A 23,627-nucleotide genomic window follows, 5' to 3' on the forward strand; every position below is an offset into this window, starting at 1 on the left:
GGCGGCAGTAACATCACGGTACTTAAGCATCTGTACACAAGCGCCTAAGAGAAAATGGATCTTTCATTTTTAAAATGAACGCGCCACCATTTGATTGTACTGTTGTTTATTTAATTACGACCCAGGATTTGACATTTTATGCCATTTTCAAATGATTGCAAGCTTTCTTAATCGTGTAATTGAATACATATTAGCAGACTGATTAACTTTGGACACCTGGAATGGAAAATTGTCCTCATCTAGATTACCATCTGCTTCGGTCTCATATTCCATCCTCAGGCTCTTGGTTAATGGCACTATATAGGTCAAGCTCAGTGTTAGCCGACTCATTTGGTTTTCTCTGTCTTCTTTTCTTTGGATGCTTTGTAGGTGGCATATTTTAATAGGTGTGTTATTGGCCACTGCAAAAACAGGCAGCTAGATTGCTCATCAATGAACAAGCAGTTGTTCTTATAAACTGTCAGCACGGTATCCCAAATTGAACGTTGAACCGCCACCAAGTCTTGGCTGACACTGAGCTTGACTCAGACATTGTTATTAAACAAGAGCTTGAGGATCCCTCCCCAGAGAGTATGGAATTTGAGGCTGAAGCAGATGGTAATCTAGATGAGGACAATTTTCCACTCCAGGTGTCCAAAGTTAATCAGTCTGCTAATATGTATTCAATTACACAACTGAGAAAGCTTGCAATCATTTGAAAATGGTATAAAAAGGCCGAAACTTGGTTTGTAATTAAATGGACAACAATACAGCCAAATGGCGGTGTGTTCGTTTAAAAATTATTGTATCTCAGCAACTTCAAAAATTGGATGCTTTTAAGTTACAGCTTTTTCACTATCGTGATTTCACAGAAATAAAGGTAAATGGAGTAATAAACAGGGTATATAATAATTACATCATTACTCTGTATCCCCGAACAGCCTCCGAAATTTCGTCGGTGGAGCTTGGGTCTACCTTGCACACATTCTGAACACACAATTGCTGACTGCACTGTAGTCCCTAACGTTAGTTATGAAAAAGAGGAACAACATTCTGTGCGGTACTCTTATGGTGTTTTGGTGTTGCTGGAGTTCGTCACCCGAACGTATCTCACCTCTGAAGACAGGGCAGCGTGGGCTATGCTTAGCAGTTCGTGACGTTCGGTTCCACTCAAGCACCAGGCCGGCTAGAGAAACGCATTCTTCCTGCTGTTAGCGTAGCTGAGGTTTGATAACATAACGGGAAATGCGTGGTAACTCTGTTATCCTCCTCTGGTTTCCTGGTGTGACGCTGTATTACCCGGCCAAAATCGGTTGATATTCTCTTGTGAACTCGAATAAATAATGTGCAATAAGACGTGACACTTGGATTCTAAACTTAATTTTTGGGCGCTAGGAATATCGTTATAGCTGCTCTAATTTTGCATGTTACAGACTATTTTCCTTAAGCGCTGCCAGTAATATAAAAATTTAAAGCAGAAGAGTTGAATCAGACTTTTGTAATAATTCAGATCTTGCTGGAAAACAATAATATTTCAGTTTAGTTTATTCTTACTCTTCAACTGAGCTATGAATGGCCAGAACGAGAGATAGTGATTAGTTAATAAGTATACTTCTGCATTGTTGAAGTTGCTGCTATGTTGACTGAATATCAGTTTTGATAACACTCAACTGGTGCTTGCTGTGGCGAAATTCGTTCTTTGCCGATATAATACTGTCATTACTATTTATAGCAGATATCAGGAGGCACAAAACGACAAGTGGCAGCCAGCAAATTTATAGTTCCTATCAATCTTATCTGTCACTGAAATGGCCTCCGTTGCTAAATCCTCAACATAATTCTTACATTTTATTCTTTCGAACTGTGCACAGGACTTTAATTCTGGGCTTGGTTTCTACCAGCCTATACGTGTATTGGTAAGTGGACATAGTTGTAGCGCCCGTAACGCACCATACTCTTGGCACAATAGCTTACCCAAACCCGAAGAATTTGCCTAGACATAACAGATAATTGCAGCATCTAAGAAGAAATCGTGGGAAGACTTTGGAAACAGGTTGGAGACTATGGGTCAAGCTGCTGGAAAACCATTCTGGAGTGTAATTAGCAGTATTCGAAAGGGAGGGAAGAAGGAAATGACAAGTATTTTGGACAGGTCAGGAAAACTGCTGGTGAATCCTGTGGATGCCTTGGGCAGATGGAGGGAATATTTTGAAGAGTTGCTCAATGTAGGTGAAAATGCGATCAGTAATGTTTCAGATTTCGAGGTAGAATGGGATAGGAATGATGATGGAAATAGGATCACACTTGAGGAAGTGGAAAAAATGGTCAATAGATTGCAGTGCAATAAAGCGGTTGGGGTGGATGAAATTAAGTCGGAACTCATCAAATACAGTGGAATGTCAGGTCTTAAATGGCTACACAGGATAATTGAAATGGCCTGGGAGTCCGGACAGGTTCCACCAGACTGGACAAAAGCAGTAATCACACCAATCTTTAAACATGGAAACAGAAAAGATTGTAACAACCACAGAGGTATCTCTTTAATCAGTGTTGTGGGCAAAATCTTCTCGGGTATTGTTGAAAGGAAAGTGCGAGTATTAGTTGAGGACCAGTTGGATGAAAATCAGTGTGGGTTTAGGCCTCTTAGAGGTTGTCAGGACCAGATCTTTAGCTTACGGCAAATAATGGAGAAGTGTTATGAGTGGAACAGGGAATTGTATCTATGCTTTATAGATCTAGAAAAGGCATATGACCGGGTTCCTAGGAAGAAGTTATTGTCTGTTCAACAAGGTTATGGAATAGGAGGCAAACTTTTGCAAGCAATTAAAGATCTTTACATGGATAGTCAGGCAGCAGTTAGAGTTGACGGTAAATTGAGTTCATGGTTCAGAGTAGTTTCAGGGGTAAGACAAGGCTGCAACCTGTCTCCACTGTTGTTCATATTATTTATGGATCATATGTTGAAAACAATAGACTGGCTGGGTGAGATTAAGATATGTGAACACAAAATAAGCAGTCTTGCATATGCGGATTACTTAGTTGTGATGGCAGATTCGATTGAAAGTTTGCAAAGTAATATTTCAGAGCTAGATCAGAAATGTAAGGACTATGGTATGAAGATTAGCATCTCCAAAACGAAAGTAATGTCAGTGGGAAAGAAATATAAACGGATTGAGTGCCAAATAGGAGGAACAAAGTTAGAACAGGTGGACGGTTTCAAGTACTTAGGATGCATATTCTCACAGGATGGCAACATAGTGAAAGAACTGGAAGCGAGGTGAAGCAAAGCTAATGCAGTGAGCGCTCAGCAACGATCTACTCTCTTCTGCAAGAAGGAAGTCAGTACCAAGACTAAGTTATCTGTGCACCGTTCAATCTTTCGACCAACTTTGTTGTATGGGAGCGAAAGCTGGGTGGATTCAGGTTACCTTATCAACAAGGTTGAGGTTACGGATATGAAAGTAGCTAGGACGATTGCAGGTACTAGTAGATGGGAACAATGGCAGGAGGGTGTCCACAATGAGGAAATCAAAGAAAAACTGGGAATGAACTCTATAGATGTAGCAGTCAGGGCGAACAGGCTTAGATGGTGGGGTCATGTTACACGCATGGGAGAAGCAAGGTAACCCAAGAGACTCATGGATTCAGCAGTAAAGGGTAGGAGGAGTCGGGGCAGACCGAGGAGAAGGTACCTGGATTCGGTTAAGAATGATTTTGAAGTAATAGGTTTAACATCAGAAGAGGCACCAATGTTAGCACTGAATAGGGGATCATGGAGGAACTGTATAAGGGGGGCTATGCTCCAGACTGAACGCTGAAAGGCATAATCAGTCTTATTTGATGATGATGATGATGATGATGATAAACGGACGAAAAAAGCTACGCGTGAGACTAAAATCGTCATTTTCAAAAATTAAACGCAACTGATCGCAATTTTGTTATTTATGAACACCAGAGAACCTATTTCTCCTCAATCAGAGTTTCCCAGACATCACAGAACAGACGTCCACATTCACTGGGGTACTATCGCGCAAGGTCTAATTCAGTTAATCTCCTAACGAAGTTTTTTCATGTACATTCACCGCCAACCAACTCTTTTCAGCTTCTTTCTAGCTTGCGGCCCAAACTCTGGCCTGATGACTATCTCTTGGACGTCATTAGCTTTTGATCTTAACAGTTCAGCTTGTAACACATTGGAAGTTCGTAAACCTTGAACCGCTTGCAACACTCAAGTCTCCGATTTAGGCTAAAAAATTATCCACGTCGTATCACCTAGCTCAGTTTTGTCGCATCTTACTTTTTTTTCTTAACTTCTAATGCGCGAATAAAATGTCTCGCAGAGATTGTTAGTAGAGAATAATGGATATGCCGACGCCTTAGCATTAGAACTATTTCTAGAGAATTTCTAAAAGTCTAAATGTTAATTGTGGTATAACATTTAAAACCGAAAACTTGGTATACCGAATTTTAAATCAGTTTAATTTTTCGCCTCTAAAATTTAAGACAGAGATGATGTTTATCCTGCGTTCACCAACGGCACGTCCGCTGCTCGTGGTCGTGCGGTAGCGTTCTCGCTTCCCGCGCCCGGGTTCCCGGGTTCGATTCCCGGCGGGGTCGGGGATTTTCTCCGCCTCGTGATGACTGGGTGTTGTGTGATGTCCTTAGGTTAGTTAGGTTTAAGTAGTTCTAAGTTCTAGGGGACTGATGACCATAGATGTTAAGTCCCATAGTGCTTTGAGCCATTTTGAATCAACGGCACAGTCATATCAGGATTTCGTTTGCTTTCCGGCAACTCGAAGAACCTGAAGGGCTGGAACTTCGCTGTCATAACGGTGGTATTTGTGCGCTACGGAGTTAATGATCTGAGAACTAAATGTTGGCTACATACACATCTGATTGTATTTACTTTGAACCACAAATGTTTTACATTTCATTTTTTCTTCCATTGTGGTTATCAACAATTAGTGTTGAAATCCAGCTTGTATCTATGGCTGGAAACCAGTGAGTCACACAAATGAGGAGTCAGCGCTACATGAGAAACAAATGAATGACTCTGTTGCCAGATTTCACAACTACATGCCGCATCCACCAAGTAAACAGATTCTGCTGCTGTGTCGAGGTTCGGGCCGTTACTGCAATTGTAACACATATTTGTATACGTCCTGTGAAAGTGCAGACATGCAGAGAAAACCAGTTACTCATAGGGAGAACAAGTTACTCAATTACACTGGTGGACTGACAAATTGCGCTGTGATAATGTGAATTAACAAGAGATTTAGAATCATGCTGTAGAACACTGTGATTGCAGTAGCTTGTTTCCCTATAGTCGATATTTGATGTTGTGTTAATAATATAAATTCAGAAAATTTCCTTGAGTGATTTGGCCGTAGTGGTCGCTAGCCTGTGCACTGATGTGATTGGTGTTCGACGTTCACATTTGCATAAATAATTCAAGCTGCAGAGTAGATCAAGGCGGAGTATATTTTACGTCGTTACTTATCCCTGCCTTCACTGTACTCAACCCTCTGTCTGCTGTTACACGCGCAATGGTAAGCGTAAGGAAAGCTGTAAGTGTTTTTAGGTGATTTAAGCACACGTTTTTTATATGTTTTATTCCGAGTGGTATATGGTGGAAGCACTACAACTGTTTTACGGTCTGTTTCTTTGTCCTTAACTAGTACCATTTCATAAACATGCCGTCGCTCTTTTTCCAAAGATTTCCATGTAGCTTGATCTCTAAGCATCTCCATAACATTCGTGTACTAAATGAACCGTTACGTGCCAAATCTAGCAGCATGTTTATGAAATCCTTCATTCTCCTCTTTGGATTTTACCCGATGAAAATCAGAACGCTCGAGAAGTGCCGAAGAGTAGAATGTAAAAGAGTTTTCTACTTGGTTTCCTTGCTTTGTCAGAAAAGGAAAGGGGACGAGAATCGTTCCAACAAAGCTGCATTGCCCTCATTATCAGTTCGCTAACTTAGCTTTCCCGTTCAGCAACGCATGAGCTGCCGCAGAGGAGCGACTGTAGCCTCACTTCATTAGAAAACACTATCAACACTGACGGTATATAAGCGTACAGAGGTCAAGTCCTGTCATCTCACTGTAATCGCAGCACACTGTCTCACTTACCTAATATCCTAGGTGTGCCCATCCAGAAAAGAAAAACACCAGGATACCCCTTCCTTGTGGCTGCTGTTCGCCTTTGAAACAAGCTACCCATGATTCCGCGCAAAAGGTAGGCCCTGTTGCATTTAAGAAAAATCTGAAGCACTTTTTTCAGAAAATGGTTCAAATGGCTCTGAGCACTATGGGACTTAACTTCTGAGGTCATCAGTCCCCCAGAACTTAGAGCTACTTAAACCTAACTAACCTAAGGACATCACACACATCCATGCCCGAGGCAGGATTCGAACCTGCGACCGTAGCGGTGGCGCAGTTCCAGACTGTAGCGCCTAGAACCGCTCGGCCACTCCGGCCGGCGCACTTTTTTCATCCTCATAACTGTTTTCATCCTCATAACTTTTCTCATGGCTCGTTTGTCTCTGAAAAATAGTAGAGCTGGTGCTTCAATATTCTACAAGTTATACTATTTTCTCTTTTTGTTTCTCAGTTAGTGACGTTACTTTCTTTCCACCTTTCTTCACTACTTGTATTCTTTCAGGTTCGTCTTTCTCGACTTGCCTCAACCCGTTCCTCACGCCCGTTGTCATCAGTGGCCTCAATGTAAATCTACCTGCAATGTCTTTGTTAATCTACATTTCACGAAGTTACCTAAACTGCGCTTTTTTCTGCTACAGTTACTACTGTTTTCCACTGTGGTATTATAGTTTTTTAAAGAGTTCTACACCGTCTCAGAGGTCAGTATTTTTACAACATGGACATGTGTTAAACTTGTAGAATGCCTGTTTGGATGCTAGAGAAGGTCTGATGGCCCTGACACTTTGCCAGTATATATATAAAGCTGATAATGTTTGATTTGTGGGGTGCTCAACTGCGCTGTCATTAGCGCCCATACGAAGTCCCAATTTTTACACAGTCCAATTTTTACAATTTTAACCAAGTCCAATCTAAGCACTGTCACGAATGATGACGATGATGATGAAATGATGAGGACAACACGAACACCCAGTCCCCGGGAGGAGAAAATCCCCAACGCGGCCGGAAATCGAATCCGGGACCCATATGCAAAGCTACATAAAAGGAGTAACTGCAGAGATCTAGGAGAAAGCGTGTGAACGCATTTAAAATATTAAAATGGAGCAGTGGTATGGTGATGCTATAATGGAATGGGAACTTATTTAATAGTCGATAGGCGCATTTTCTCTGGAGTTTCGGCAGATGTCTACAATTTAGTATTTTGCGCTGTACAGCTCGCCTCAGCCCAAACAAATACTGCTCACCATGGCTTTCATGCGACGTCCAGTGTCGATGGAAATTACAAACAAATGATTTTTGAAGCTGGCTTTTGCGTCCCCATTCGATAGAGCGGCCCCGAATTAGTGCAGTGCGATGTTCGTTTTATCGATATACACTCCTGGAAATGGAAAAAAGGACACATTGACACCGGTGTGTCAGACCCACCATACTTGCTCCGGACACTGCGAGAGGGCTGTACAAGCAATGATCACACGCACGGCACAGCGGACACACCAGGAACCGCGGTGTTGGCCGTCGAATGGCGCTAGCTGCGCAGCATTTGTGCACCGCCGCCGTCAGTGTCAGCCAGTTTGCCGTGGCATACGGAGCTCCATCGCAGTCTTTAACACTGGTAGCATGCCGCGACAGCGTGGACGTGAACCGTATGTGCAGTTGACGGACTTTGAGCGAGGGCGTATAGTGGGCATGTGGGAGGCCGGGTGGACGTACCGCCGAATTGCTCAACACGTGGGGCGTGAGGTCTCCACAGTACATCGATGTTGTCGCCAGTGGTCGGCGGAAGGTGCACGTGCCCGTCGACCTGGGACCGGACCGCAGCGACGCACGGATGCACGCCAAGACCGTAGGATCCTACTAAGTGCCGTAGGGGACCGCACCGCCACTTCCCAGCAAATTAGGGACACTGTTGCTCCTGGGGTATCGGCGAGGACCATTCGCAACCGTCTCCATGAAGCTGGGCTACGGTCCCGCACACCGTTAGGCCGTCTTCCGCTCACGCCCCAACATCGTGCAGCCCGCCTCCAGTGGTGTCGCGACAGGCGTGAATGGAGGGACGAATGGAGACGTGTCGTCTTCAGCGATGAGAGTCGCTTCTGCCTTGGTGCCAATGATGGTCGTATGCGTGTTTGGCGCCGTGCAGGTGAGCGCCACAATCAGGACTGCATACGACCGAGGCACACAGGGCCAACACCCGGCATCATGGTGTGGGGAGCGATCTCCTACACTGGCCGTACACCACTGGTGATCGTCGAGGGGACACTGGATAGTGCACGGTACATCCAAACCGTCATCGAACCCATCGTTCTACCATTCCTAGACCGGCAAGGGAACTTGCTGTTCCAACAGGACAATGCACGTCCGCATGTATCCCGTGCCACCCAACGTGCTCTAGAAGGTGTAAGTCAACTACCCTGGCCAGCAAGATCTCCGGATCTGTCCCCCATTGAGCATGTTTGGGACTGGATGAAGCGTCGTCTCACGCGGTCTGCACGTCCAGCACGAACGCTGGTCCAACTGAGGCGCCAGGTGGAAATGGCATGGCAAGCCGTTCCACAGGACTACATCCAGCATCTCTACGATCGTCTCCATGGGAGAATAGCAGCCTGCATTGCTGCGAAAGGTGGATATACACTGTACTAGTGCCGACATTGTGCATGCTCTGTTGCCTGTGTCTATGTGCCTGTGGTTCTGTCAGTGTGATCATGTGATGTATCTGACCCCAGGAATGTGTCAATAAAGTTTCCCCTTCCTGGGACAATGAATTCACGGTGTTCTTATTTCAATTTCCAGGAGTGTAAACACACGCTTGCTCATAGACCTCTGCAGAAATCCTTTTACGTGGCTTTAGGTCAGTCTCTTCAAAGTTTTTAACGAAAGGCTGTTCGTAATTCTTGGCGCTACGATGCTCTGTATCAGTTAGATTGTATTTACGTTAGGAATCAGTTCGACTGGAGTTCGGTCGCAGTAATAAAGACACAATTGTAGAACTGGCTCCGTTTACTTCAAAATCACGTACGGAGTTCAAAAATAGCTCTGAGCACTATGAGACTTAACATCTGAGGTCATTAGTCGCCTAGAACTTAGATCTGCTTGAAACTAACTAACCTAAGGACATCACACACATCCATGCCCGGGGCAGGATTCGAACCTGCGACCGCATGGTTCCAGACTGAAGCGCCTAGAACCGCTCGGGCACACCTGCCGGCGCATATGCAGTGTACATGGGCTTAAGTTTATGTCTAAACGATTTCTAACAGTTCTTACTTGACAGTATCTTCTGTCACTAATATGTTGTTTTCTCTCAAACCCTGCAATATATTTTCTTTGCCAAAATCAAGGCTGGCAACTATTTACTTGAGCTGTATGTTATGGAATGCTGTCAAGTACAAACGCACATATATTTAGAAGAATAAGACCAAGCCGTTCCTGAATTACTTAAGGGGCTCCGGAACGCCCTATACTTGCAATGTTAAAATAACGCTTATAAATTACATCTTTCCTCACAAAGTATTTGAGGTAGGAAGTTGAACTTTCTACAGATTATTTATTGGAACATGGGCTACAGCTTAACACAGGGATTTTACAAAAGTTTAGTTCAGTTATTAAAGATGATCTTTTTCAATTGTAATGAAAATTCACAACATTTTTTTGCAATTTTTTATTTATATATTCAAAAATATACAGTTTTTTGGAAAAAGGCTGTGTTAAATTATGCAGAAGGTACTGTGTAACATTTACTGAAAGTTTGAAACAAATCTGTTTGGAAGATCCTTAGAAAACATGTAATTAGTATGAGAAAATAAAAGTTTTGCGAATCGAGCGACAAAGATTGGATTAACTTTTTAGTGCATTCCAGGTCCATAGGATGGATTATCTTCATCCTCTGCAAACTCCTCCTCCAGCTTCCTCTTGTTCCTCCTCCTGTTTACTCTTGCTTGTATTTCTAGACTCTTTACAGCCCTGTCTGCTGCCCGAAGGCGTTCCTTGTCTAAAGCAAGCATCGCTCGTTGTTGTGTTCGTAGATTTTGCTACCATTTTCTTCAGTTGCAGTTACTGCAACACTGTTCCAAAAGGTGGTCATGTATGAACACTTATCACATTTCAGTTGTATTTCACTAGCAAGTCCTACGTGCTTTATTATGGAGAGTTCCAGACCAACTTCACTACAATGAATACATCTTACACAGTTTGAAAAAATTCCTTTGAGAACCGACATATCAAATATTTCATTCACATCCGATTCGCCCATAAAACATTCATAGTTTTCACTCATTGAACCAAGCTTCTTCTGTGAAGTATTTTCTTTCCCACTTTGACTGCTATGGGCAGGTGTACTTGAGAGGTTAGGTTCACTCACTTGGTTATCGTCTTTATTGTTTACAGTCATAACACATACCTTTGGCTTTCCAACATTTCTCCTTTTCTTAAAAGCCTTCAGAGGATTTCTAATAACTTTACTTTTACTCATTATTATACTTCAACAAAACAGAGACTCAAGAAACAGAATTAATTACGAATATTTTCGAGATAACGACAGAGTAAATAAACATGAAACAATCGACAATCACACGAGCGATATATATTGAACCATCTCAGGTTAGAACGACAGAGTAAATAAACATGAAACAATCGACAATCACACCAGTGATATATATTGAACCATCACAGGTTAGCCACAACACATACTTTATCTCACATCACTAAAATATACCTGATGAACACGGACGTTAATAATAACACTATTTGACAGCAGTTTAACAGCGTCACAGCGGGTCACGCCCATGTAGAACATATTTCAAAAAAATAATTTAAAAATAGTTGTAGTCTTCGGAATTGAATAACTTATATATCTATTAAAAGGTAATAGTCTGCAGATTCAGAAAACGCAAAAAAGTAAAAATTGAACTTTTTCATGATTTTGGGCCTTTTCCGGAGCTCCTTAACATAATTTGTAATGTTTATGAATTACCTTTCCGTAATGGAGGTCTATGTAGTTAGGCCTTTTCGTTTCTCTTCTTCACATAATTTAAGAACATTGTATACGAGTTACCTGCGCTGAGGTGTCATACATTCTGGTGATTTTGCCTGTAAAAATGATTTAATTTGGTAGACATTCTGCAGTGGTCGCGAACAACTCCTGCGCTAATTATATCAGCAATAGCTGCCAGTGTGTAGTTGTTTGTACCATCTGTACTAATCACTAGGAGGAGAGTTGGCAGCTAGTACAGTTAGTTCCTGTATTTGTTGCTGGGAAAGACTTTTAAGATGAAGCACACTTACTGATTTTGTATTCTCGCTCCAAATCACATCATTTCACAGCGTTAAAAATATAAATTTAATCGATACGATTGTGTACAGCTGCAACTACTGAAGATGGGCTCAAACAGTGTGAGGATATTTCTCCTGCTCAACCTATCTATCAGGTTGTTTAAATATAGAATAAGTCGAAGTAATTGTTAACACGCAATATTATCGGCGTCATCAAAGATGCACTGTTACCCTATTTTCAAGCAGGTGAAATGCAACAACTTGCTGAGTAACCGACGTGTAATACTTTGTCACTTTTTAGGTGAAACTATAACAGCTTCGTGTGTGTGTAGCCATCTAGTTCAGTCTAGACTCTAGGGAAACTATTGTACAAGTAAATTCTTATATGTTCTTTTATTTTTTATGAACCTAAAGGTTTCGCTTGAATTTTTACTTGTAATATCAATCATCGCGAGTGGTGTTGTACTGCAAAATTTACAAAGCATTAATTTAATAAAAGTATGTCGTTAGGACGAAGGCGAATGATGGGCAGCCGGCCGGTGTGGCCGTGCGGTTAAAGGCGCTTCAGTCTGGAATCGCGTGACCGCTACGGTCGCAGGTTCGAATCCTGCCTCGGGCATGGATGTGTGTGATGTCCTTAGGTTTCTTAGGTTTAATTAGTTCTAAGTTCTCGGCGACTGATGACCTCAGAAGTTAAGTCGCATAGTGCTCAGAGACATTTTTGAATGATGGGCATGTGCGTATGGAGTTACTTTTGTACTCTACTAACGTTTTGCTTGTTGTCCCTTTATTGTTATATGCTTGTCCCTATTTCCACGTACACTGTTGCTTTTTGTCCCTTTATTGTCAAATACTTGTCTCCATTTCCATGTACATTTGCTAAGGAACAACTGTCACTTGCTAAGAAACAACTGCCAATTGCTACGGAACACCCAACCAATGACAGTAAAAGGAAGTGTAAAGGGTGGGACGTGTTCATTGCAGCGAAGCCTGTGCACAAACGCTCTGTATGCATTCGACAGTTCATGCAGTATGTTTCTGACGAAAGTTGCTGTAGAACCGATTAGTACGACAGTCTGTGTGGTACGACAACATGTTTGCAAGATATCATACGGGTGCTTACGATCGTGGACAAGCAGTTGGACACTCGAAGCCGGACAAAGTGCCACTCCGCTGGCCAGAGTAATGGGTGTGTCCAAAAGTGTCATCTCATAATTAAGAAAAGGCCGCTGAAGGTGGAAATGCTATGCGGAAGCATGCCAGTGTTCGTAGACGGACGACTACACTGTTAGACGATCGATACGTATCCCTGGTGACGAAAAGGGCAAGGCAAATCACTGCAGACCTTGCAACAGCTACCGGTACAAATGTGTCTGTCAGAACCATTTCGCGACGACTATATCAGGCTGGTTTGTATGCTCGTGAGCCTGTTAATGTATCCCACTGCAACCACACCATCGCTCGAGAAAGAGTTCGTTGCTGCAGGGAACATGTTAGTTGGGGTCAGCGACAGTGGTCCAGACGACAAAAGGAATTAAAGCCAAAGAGATAAATAAGACTCTTGGCTTTGTTCTCGGTAGAGCGGCAGCTAATGCTCACGCTGAAAGAATTTTTCTTTGATGAACAGCAAATGGTCTGATGATAGGAACCGTTGCAATCTAGATTTAATGAAAGTTGAACTACAAATAAGTGTTAATTTTTGTTACACGTGTGACGAATTTGTCCAATTTTTAAAGAACGATCGCAAACTTCCGACTGCTGCCAAAAGTGTAAACAAATACACTTGTAAGTAAAAAATTTTGTAGATTTTCAGCTTATAATTGTTATGAAGAAGTTTTTTTGGTTGGTCCATGCAGTAAACCTGTTTTAAGACTTAAGTAAATTGTGTTAGGCCTATTAATTTTGTCGTATCGAAGTCTCCCTTATTTTGACAAAAAAAAAAAAAGTTGGCAACGCTAGTCCAGAGTGATGTTCTCCTACGAACCTCGCTTAGTTGTGGCAAGTGATTCTGGCTACCAGGAAACACGTTAAACACCACAGAATGTTCGCGAACGCTAGCGTTATGGCCTAGTACTCACGGTGGGGGCAGGTATTACGCACAGTGGCCGATCAGCGCTGCATGTGTGAGCGCAGGGTACCGTCACAGCACAGCGGTATTGAGAGGTGATTATTCTGGATCATGTCCGTCTGTTTGGAGGAGCAGTAGGTCCCGACTTTCTGTTTATGGATGAAATTGCCCGCCCATACGGGACCACTGAGGTGTCAGACACACTGGGAAGTGAATGTATTCAACGTATGGACTGATCTGCATTCTCCCCGGATCTAAAACCTACAGCGCAATGCGATGCTCTTGGCAGACGTGTTCCTCAACGAGCAGCCCTTCCCCAAACCGTGCACGAAATGAAAATCGCTTTTAGAGAGGATTGGGACAGTATCCCCCAAGGAATCCTCTACAGTTTTCTAGCCGTCATGAAAAACAGATGCAAAATGACCGCTAATGCCCGAGGAGGTCATATTCCTTACTGAGAGTCCATCGACCTTATGCTGGGAGTGTGACCTGTGTCAAATAATGTAATTTATATCTGTTATCCTGCTTTCCTATGTGGTGAAATCTTACCATTTTTCGCTATAAACATATCACTCCACTTCTATTACGTATGTACTGTGTTTCATGTCGTCCATCATTGCCTGTGATTATTCCTGTTATAACTGCCCACGTCGTATTGTGCCGACTCCACTGTAGCTTGAATGGATTTTTTAAGTTTGTTTTATATGCCCGACTTCTAATTTCACCACACAAGTGTCCAGGGTTGAGCAGTTATTGCCCGATGACGACACGCAATACAGTTTGTTAAAGCGGAGTTCGCCGTTATTAATTATGTTTTTGGACTTAATTTTATTACTCGTACAGAAACTCAACGTTCCTTTGTTTAACAGCGCGTCGTCAAAATAAGTATGAAACGCTAACGTCTTTGCAATACATAATGTCGACTATTGAGTTAAAGTTCGTACCTATTCTGCCATTTTAGAGAAGAGAAACCTTAAGCGCTTCTGCTTCTATAGTCTCAGTATCAAATGTTCACTAATTTCAATTTACTTCCTATCTCAGTTCAGTATTTAACACAAATTATATATCAGTGTCATTTCAGAGATATTACGTCGGTTCCACACTAACGGAATAACACGTAATTGTCATTTAACATCACTTTTATTTCTTATGACGTAAATGTTAATGAATGATCACTATCTAGGAGGAAAGGGGGATTGATCCTAATCAGGAGATAATAGCTTCTAATGAGCCCACAATCGTTAATTAAATAAAGAGTCACGTTCAAGGATGATATGCGAACAACTTTCGTTACGTCCGTTTTCACGTATCTGTCAAAACTAGTCCTGTCGCCTACAATTCAAATTAACACTGACGTTAACCCCTTTTATCGGAACATCGAATCGTAACCATTATGTGAAAGTTTATTCTAGTCCCCGAATTAATTCCTTTCAGATACGCGCACGACCGAACAGCAGAACGGAACACAAACGACTTGTTACAACCGAACAACGCAATGACGTTACATTACGACAATGTCCGCCCAATGAACATCTCTTTGACTTTATCTTCTCTACTCTGCTTAGTTAAATTATTCCTAATTACAATTTATTCAGCTATTTAAAGAAAACATTTAACAAAAAATAAAATAAATTTATCCCAACGTTAAAGATCCTTTATACTGTCCAACAACATCTCTGTTCCTTAGCATTTGCCAAGCAGTGTAGGTAGAGGCAACTCTAGGCATTAAACTCAACGAGATGTGTACTTAAAACGTGTGTGTGTCCACAAGTTACTTTCAGTTTGCAAAGATAAGATCGTCGGACAAAACGTCAGTCATTCTCTTAAAACAATCCACGGACCGCTTTGGAGCATTGTGTACGGTGCGGAACTGATACCAGGCAGTCACGTGACTCCTCCCGGCTGACTTCACTCATGACAGTTAAGTGGTGTGTATATGCATGTTACCTGTATGCAATCAGCTCACTGAAATGCGTCGACGTGGAGACGTAACAGGACAGCAGAAAGGCGCCATCATGTTTGAATTTGTTGTGTCTCAATCGAATTGTCCGGACGAACTTCCCCGTGTTGATTTCTGCCAGTGGTTTGTGAGTGAAGTGAGGTCAGGAGCTTTGATTCTTCAGATTTTCATTTTATTAAAATGAGGCCTGATTCATCCTGTCAGGGAATGTGAACACACAGATCATGAGTGAATGTGCATCAGAAAATCCTAATCAGTACTTCGAAAAGCACTTGCGTAATCTCAAGATTGCTGTTTGACATCCAGCGTCTGGTGTCTGCACCCTAACATGATTCTTTCACCAAAATTTTTAATGCTGACCGATACATCCAGAAAATGTTTAATCCATATGTGGATCAACTCACTCAGTAAATCGGAGCAACAGCACACACTGCCTTGACAACCTTGTCAAGAGTGCATGAGGTGTACGGTGAGAAGAGAACAGCTGGGAGGGGCAGTGCAATCTCTTGCTCACTTCGATCTCCGAGCCCTCCTTCCCTTTGAATTTTACCTGTGGGGCAAAAGGAAGGGTCAGATGTACTCAGATAATCGTCACACACTGCCAGACACAGCAGAACACTGAAAACGCTATTGCTGCTATCCCTAACAGGCTGCTACACATGTCTCACAGTTTGATAAATCGAGCCGAGCGCTGAATCGAAGTCAAAGGTGGCCATTTCCATCTTATCCTGTGATGTCCATTAAAAAGAGTAAATGCTATGTCAGTCTTATTGTAAAAGTTTTCCGAGTCAGTTTTACTTTGTCCATTCTGTACTTTCTGCTACCAGCAGTGTCGACGTCAAGAGGTAAACTAAAACTTATTACACGCCGAAGTTTGTTTTAGATAACTTACAGTTTTTGCGACATAGTATTTCTCTGTTTAGAACAACAGACTGATTGTGTCCTGATTCAAAAGTTCCGAAATCACAGCTAGTAAGAAAATACATTGCTTTGTATCAGCGGAAACGGAATGTTGCAGCACAGCGATAACGCCAGGAAAGGAAGGAAGCCGGAAGCCAAAGTCATCTGAGATGTAGCGCATACCTCACCCTGGAACCATTCCCACGTTTGCCTTAAGGGGCTCCGGAGAGGCTCAAAATCATGAAAAGTTCAATTTTTACTTTTTTGCGTTTTCTGAATCTGCAGACTATTACCTTTTAATAGATATATAATTTATTCAATTCCGAAGACTACAACTATTTTTAAATTTTTTTTGAAATGTGTTCTACATGGGCGTGACCCACTGTGGCGCTGTTAAACTGCTGTCAAATGGTGTTATTATTAACGTCCGTGTTCATCAGGTACATTTTAGTGATGTGAGATAAAGTATGTGTTGTGGCTAACCTGTGATGGTTCAATATATATCGCTGGTGTGATTGTCGATTGTTTCATGTTTATTTACTCTGTCGTTATCTCGAAAGTATTCGTAATTAATTCTGTTTCTTGAGTCTCTGTTTTGTTGAAGTATAATAATGAGTAAAAGTAAAGTTATTAGAAATCCTCTGAAGGCTTTTAAGAAAAGGAGAAATGTTGGAAAGCCAAAGGTATGTGTTATTACTGTAAACAATAAAGACGATAACCAAGTGAGTGAACCTAACCTCTCAAGTACACCTGCCCATAGCAGTCAAAGTGGGAAAGAAAATACTTCACAGAAGAAGCTTGGTTCAATGAGTGAAAACTATGAATGTTTTATGGGCGAATCGGGTGTGAATGAAATATTTGATATGTCGGTTCTCAAAGGAATTTTTTCAGACTGTGTAAGATGTATTCATTGTAGTGAAGTTGGTCTGGAACTCTCCATAATAAAGCACGTAGGACTTTCTAGTGAAATACAACTGAAATGTGATAAGTGTTCATACATGACCACCTTTTGGAACAGTGTTGCAGTAACTGCAACTGAAGAAAATGGTAGCAAAATCTACGAACACAACAACGAGCGATGTTTGCTTTAGACAAGGAACGCCTTCGGGCTGCAGACAGGGCTGTAAAGAGTCTAGAAATACAAGCAAGAGTAAACAGGAGGAGGAACAAGAGGAAGCTGGAGGAGGAGTTTGCAGAGGATGAAGATAATCCATCCTATGGACCTGGAATGCACTAAAAAGTTAATCCAATCTTTGTCGCTCGATTCCCAAAACTTTTATTTTCTCATACTAATTACATGTTTTCTAAGGATCTTCCAAACATATTTGTTTCAAACTTTCAGTAAATGTTACACAGTACCTTCTGCATAATTTAACACAGCCTTTTTCCAAAAAACTGTATATTTTTGAATATATAAATAAAAAAATTGCAAAAAAATGTTGTGAATTTTCATTACAATTGAAAAAGATCATCTTTAATAACTGAACTAAACTTTTGTAAAATCCCTGTGTTAAGTTGTAGCCCATATTCCAATAAATAATCTGTAAAAAGTTCAACTTCCTACCTCAAATACCTTGTGAGGAAAGATGTAATTTATAAGCGTTATTTTAACATTGCAAGTATAGGGCGTTCCGGAGCCCCTTAAGCGTTTTAAGAAAACCAACGTAAACCTAAATCTGAATGACAGGATGGTGATTTGATGCTGTGAAGGGGACAGAGAGCAATGAATCCTCGTGTTTTGAATGAGTGTGTCGAGCACTACTTACTACAGAGACAATGTTGGTCACAAACCACGAAAACTATGATACGCTACTTCTTTATGGAGGAAGTGTCCACAGCTCGTGATCTAGTGATAGAAAACAAAAAGTGGTTACCGCTACTGCCTCCAGACACTGTTGTCCCGGGTTTGATTCCGGGCTGGGTCGGAAATTTTTCTCTGCTCGGGGCCTGGGTGTTGTTTTGTTCTCATCAACATTTCATCATTGCCGACTCAGAAATCTTCGAAACTGCGTTAAACAGAAAGACTTACAGTAGGCGGCCGGACAGCCTCAGACGGGGTCTCCAGGCCGATTATACCATATGATCATTTCATTTTATGGATAAGACAGAAAAGAAGAAAGGAGATCTGAACACAAAAATATGGTGATAGCCTGCGAACATTAATGAATGCTAGCCTGAACATGCGCAAAATACTATTTTCTGCACAAATAATTAGTGGTAAACCCTCAATAAGTGGAGTCAAAGCAGTAACAGTTTTGTAGGAAACTCTTCACATCGCAAGTCAGATCGATAGATGCTGCGGGTGTTTCTGGAGCAAATTACTTCACCGTTATTGATATTGTGCGCGTGCGCGCTCACACACACACACACACACACACACACACACACGAAGCCAAATTTAATATTTATTCTGAGTCACTTAACCAGTGCTGAAAATTCCGGTCGACTTAAAACTCCAGGTCTTTTGCAGTGTGTGCAACAATACTGAAGGGAACTATTTAGCTCGCCTCATCACACTTTCGCAATGCTTGTAGTGTATATTTCCGTTGACTATGCACACTTTCCAAGACTGAAGCTGGTAGGCCTATTTATAAGACTTAGTACTTACTGTTTGTGGCGTTTACGTCAAGGATCAGGTTGAAGTATATGCAAAACTATTGCCGTAGTTAACTGGTGATTCATGCCCACAGCCATCTTTTTTAACTTTCAGGTGTTTAATCAATCCAGTACGTTTAGACAGGCTATTTAAGACATATCAGTTTAAGGCTAACTTAGTCGCACCCGACCAATAAGCGAATTTGCACGTGGAATCAAAATAAATCTAATATTAAAAAACCTAAATACTGAATTTTTTCATAAATTACTAAGAGCGGAGTACAGTTTGTCTCTTTCAGAGCCACAATGCAAACAGCAATATTACTGTGGTTCCATTTGAGAAACAAAGTTGCTCCTGATATCTCTAAGATTAACTCTACTATGACTTGAAACTATGCGTAGTTTACTGAGTTAAAAAACACAATGACGATATCCTGTGATTAATACCTAAGGCATACTATCATGTGTATTGAGACAATGTCTACATACAAACAGAGCTGCTGTTTCATTATTTTTTGTGATGAAAAAGTATAAAATAGGAACCATTTAAAGATCACACTGCTTATCAGAAAGAATTTAAGATCATAGAGAAAAGCGCTTGATATCGAAATACGTTGTGAGACTGCGTTTGACGTTTGTTGTGTTCAGAAAGGGAGTTAGGACGGGAATTGTCTCATTGTGTCTTTGTAAAACGAAGTTGGTAAGTATTACAGTACAATATTTACTGCTTGTAAAATTCCATACGAAAATTTATGACCCAATAAAGGTAGAAGAATATCTCCCAAGAATCTAAAACATGTTGTTGACCCGAAGCGAAGCCTTACTTACTACTTATACTACTCACCTGTTGTACTGTGTTTCACATTCTGATATTCTATACAGTCTTCTCATTTCACTTCGTCAGATCACTTATGTTTAATTCCATACGTAGTTTCTGTTAGTGAATTTATAGGCAACTTAGTCACGGAAAATTGTGGTACTCTTTAACAAAAGAAAAGCACCTTAATGTGTGAACAGAAACGGTACAGATGTTATTGTATACGAGACTACAGATCTGCAGTTGGTAAGGCTGTATCGAAATTTCTACTTCTTTTGCTACCGTTAATGAGCAGTTTAAATGAATAAACTACACAAAAATCGTTTTTAGCTGCTCAGAAACGAAGTAGTTCTTGTACAGTTGAATCAATTTTCCAAATGCAAGAACGGTAAAGGTGGCTGTATGTACCATAAGGGTCTACGAGAGACTGTAAGTGATCAAAGGAGCCAATTATTTCCCCAATTTGTACTCATATCTGGTTGTAAAGCACTTTCTTTTAAAAAACGGATTCATGTCCGCCTCCACATTTTCATTTAGCACAATTACCGTCAAAATTGTTAAGTGGCTAAGTTGCTGTTGAAATTGAGTTTTCTTTAACGGTGCTCTGGTTCTATAACGTTGCACATACAGCGAAAAATATCTAAATTCTTGGACTGAAGAACACTGACCTGTGTAGTGCAAGTTTCTTGGTATTTACACCCGCAGAATTTATAATTGTGCAATGTATAGAGAAACTATGCGCTTCGTATCACTGCTTCTTAAACGGTTTGAGTGAAAACGGAAGACTACACGCGCTCTTCGAAGTGTAGAAAGGCCAGGCTACCTAATGATCGCTGCCTATGTTCACGTTATTGAGAACGATTATCCCGAGCGAGGTGCCACAGTGGTTAGTACCCTTGACTTGCATTCTGGAGGCCGACGGTACAAACCCGCGTCCGGCCATCCTGATTTTAGGTCTTCTCTGGTTTCCCTAAATCGCTTCAGGTAAATCTCAGGATGGTTCCTTCGAAAGGTCACGGCTGACTTCCTTACCCATCATTCCCTAATCCGATGCGACCGATGACCTCGCTGTTTGGTCCCCTCCCACAAATCGACCAATCAACCAACGGTTATACGCATGCGCGGCGGAGAAGTTAGGGCAGTGCGTAGAGAGGCTAATAAGAGTGAGCAGCGATCGGCTGTTTGCTGCATGCGCATCTTTGTGTGAGTGAGCAGCGATCGGCTGTTTGCTGCCATGCACATCTTTGTGTGCTTACGCAGCTAACGCAAACATGTGTGCTGCGACAGAGGCTGACGATGCCAGAAGCACTCTAGAAGCTATTGTAACGATGTCTATCTTTGTGGTACGGACGAGAAGAAAGATGAAGAGAATACTTTTGATAGTACCTTGTCAAATTTTCACTCTTTTCTAGCATATCTGAATGAATGGCATTAGATGACGAAGTAAGGCGTGGAATAAACAGGAAACTAATGCCAGAAGGACAAGAAAATTGTGCCATTTAATGAATATGTTTGTAACAAGTCACAGACGTAAATAACACTTGTTATGATGTTTATTCAGTACAGAGCTCAGGTGGCAGGTGGTGAATCTGGAAATGGTAGCCTTCCCAGTTCATTTATTCCTATGTAAAGAGCATATAAAAACACGGAACTGCACACAACGTAGATTGGCTATGATAAACAGGACGCCACGACAACAGAGATCAACTAAACGTTACTACCTGACTGGAACTCTTCCTGGCATTAAAAAATAACAGTTAAACATGGCTTATTAGACTTTATCTTCATCACACGATAAAGACACACAATCTGACAGAAATTGATTTTCAAGCATTCCTAAAACAACGCCACTGCCATCTGCAAAAGCAATTAAAAAGCAAGTATAAAACGATAACCAAATTACCTATAATAATTAATCCATAGTGGCAGGAAGACGATATGTCCGCGATATCGCAAAACATTAAGGCGAATGAGTGGAATGTGGCCTTACGAGGAGAATTAGTTAGAAAAAGGTTGGCCAGCCAGAGTGGACGAGCGTTTCTAGGCGCTACAATCTGGAACCGCGCGACCGCTACGGTCGCAGGTTCGAATCCTGCCTCGGGCATGGATGTGTGTGATGTCCTTAGGTTAGTTAGGTTTAAGTAGTTCTAGGGGACTGATGACCTCAGAAGTTAAGTCCCATAGTGCTCAGAGCCATTTGAACCATTTTTGAAAAAGGTTGTTTCTATCAGAAAATTTAGCTTAAAGAAAAACATTGGGTTAACACATGGTTTTATTTTACCAGAAATTAACTTTTCTCCATAAGATAGCAATTTACCATAAGCTTTCAGCCTTACACAAAGACTTTAATTTCGCAAAAGAAACTTAAACTTCACGATTTGGAAAGAAGATGTTATAGACTAAATAATACCAACCTTTAAGAAAACTTGACTTTTGAGACTCTTGAGCTTCAAAAGATTGATTTCACAGAATGTATTTAGTTCACAGAGTTTCATTTGGATCCATTTGGCAAGGAAAAGGACCGAGGAAAACAAGAGTGACTCACTGGGTAAGCACTAGACTACAAATCTAAATGTGGAGTGCTGGATCCCTAGTTAGTCCTATTTTTTCTTTTTTGCTGTCACATATCGTTTCTTTCACCTCTGGTGTGATTTGTTAATGTAAAATTCAATGTTATCTTGTGGTCAGGAGTTCGTTTTAAAACTGTACATCTCGCTGTTATAGAGTAAGTCAGTCCGGAGGTCCAAGGAAAGCAAATGCATACCAATTGGATGGATCATGCCTAGGGAAGAAATGCAGTGTTCAAAGTAACCTTTGGGTTTAGGATTGCTTAGTTAGTGCGACATCGTGAAAGGTCTGCAATCATCTTAGAAGATACATGCAGAATTTATATCTAGGCCACAATAATTTTATTTTACAATTTTCCTTATATAAGTAGTAGGGTACATCTGGTTCTGGCGCACTTTTAATATCAAACAGATATCCTAATTAATTGTGACAGATGATTGATTTATGACCTTAACCTATTATTCTGCTAAGTGGTTTTTCATGTAACTCCTCCCCCTTTCCTTAACCTATTGTGCTTTTAATTGATTTATGAACCCCTGGGGATGATCCATCCTTCCGAGAAAGCCCCCACCACTCCTCTCCCCCTCTAGCTCCCCCACCTCTTTGGAAGCCCTCAACCCTCCTCTCCCCCAACTCACATATACAAACACACTTTCAGGCCTGATTTATTCGAATAGCCCCTCCTGTCCCCTTTATCAATTTGATTGACTATTTAATTAAATCAATAAGTGAACTAACCCATCCCCCTCTAGTAAATGCCCAGAACCCTTCCCACCCCCCCCCCCAGGAAACTGGCAGTGAAAAGACTCGCCCGCATCTCGTGGTCGTGCGGTAGCGTTCTTGCTTCCCACACCCGGGTTCCCGGGTTCGATTCCCGGCGGGGTCAGGGATTTTCTCTGCCTGGTGATGGCTGGGTGTTGTGTGCTGTCCTTAGGTTAGTTAGGTTTAAGTAGTTCTAAGTTCTAGGTGACTTATGACCACAGCAGTTGAGTCCCATAGTGCTCAGAGCCATTTGAACCATTTTGAAAAGACTCAGTCTGTGCCTGAGAGGAAGACCTCATGACAGGAAATCCAAATCACTGTCAGTTACACAGCAAACAATATACCGTTTATTTATAAAAATGATTTCACAGAGTTGAATCTCTCTTTTATTTGGTGGGAAAAGCTCATTCATTGTCTGCTGTTTTATAAGATGTAGGCTATGTAAAATACATAAAAAAGAAGTAATTAAATAGATGGCTTCTTCTTCTGATCGTACAAGGAATACTGTCACGAGATCGACATCAACACATCTCACTGCACGTAATACACTGT

The sequence above is a fragment of the Schistocerca serialis genome, chromosome 8, assembly GCF_023864345.2.
Source record: "Schistocerca serialis cubense isolate TAMUIC-IGC-003099 chromosome 8, iqSchSeri2.2, whole genome shotgun sequence".
NCBI classification, from domain to species: Eukaryota; Metazoa; Arthropoda; class Insecta; order Orthoptera; family Acrididae; genus Schistocerca; species Schistocerca serialis.